Source organism: Epinephelus moara, chromosome 2 (assembly GCF_006386435.1).
Source record: "Epinephelus moara isolate mb chromosome 2, YSFRI_EMoa_1.0, whole genome shotgun sequence".
Lineage (NCBI taxonomy): Eukaryota > Metazoa > Chordata > Actinopteri > Perciformes > Serranidae > Epinephelus > Epinephelus moara.
Window position 1 is genome coordinate 8,273,648 of NC_065507.1, and position 1,152 is coordinate 8,274,799.

Sequence of the window (1,152 nt, forward strand, 5' to 3'; positions counted from 1 at the left end):
GTAATGTGGCTTTTAATGTGGAGTTACATAACAGCCTTGATTTTTAAGTTTCAACCACTGGTTTTTACCTTTATTTCTAATCTCTCCTGTTCATTTATATTCTATTTTATTTATTTATTTACTCTCTTTTTATTCTATGGAGTTTTAATCATCTTTTTTTTGTTAGCTTGTTCTGTTTTGGTTGGTTTACTTTTTTAATATTTTATCATCTTGTGTCTGTGCCACTCCAGTTTTGCCATGTGTGTGTTTTGCCTTGGATGAAAGGTGCTATGTAAATAAAGCTGAGCTGAGATAAAGCTGCAGCTCATATGTGAAAATGTCAAACATCCACAGAGGCCACAACAAAGGCTGTGAGAAAATGTCAACTTTTATTAGTTGACTATAGATTTATAAACCGTTTGTGAAGTTTAATGCACTCATCATTTCACAGTCACACTTTTTTACTTAGAGAGATTTAACCTCTAACTTAAACCAACCATGTCAACATGTCAGCCATGAAGGTGGAGAACCAGCCCCTCTGATGTTTCTGACAGACTTCACACTGGTGTACATCAAAGTGCAGCTCTGCCCCCCAGTGGTTAAAACCGGTAACCAGTCACTTCACTGGGATACTGTTAACATTTTAAAAAACTGGTGAAGTGGAATTTAACCATTTTGCTCTCAGACTGAATTGGTTTCATTAACTTCTTTTTTATTTAATATGATGATTACAGTCAAAACATTTAAATGAATGAAATGGGATCATTAAACATGTCAAAACAATGTCACATCCTACAATCTATAATCATCTATGACATCATAAAGAAGCATGAAGTGCTTTTAATGTGGCACTTACAGTGTCATAGTGTCCAGAGTGGCTGTATGTTTCATGTTAGTATATGACATTACGATACATCGCATCATAAAACACTAAATTATACTTTAGGTTATTCACTGTATGTGCACACACTGTCTCCACACCACTGACTGAGGATCCACTCTGGACAGGTGTTTGCGCAACAGCTTTACTATTCTGGAGCCACGGGTGCAAATGTGTTTTACGCAGCAGCAGAACAGGTTAGGGGAGCATCAGGAATGTGTCGGCTTTTGGGTTGAACATGTGAGAGAGAGATAAGGAGCCAGCGAGGAGAGTGGATGACTTTGTTACTCCGC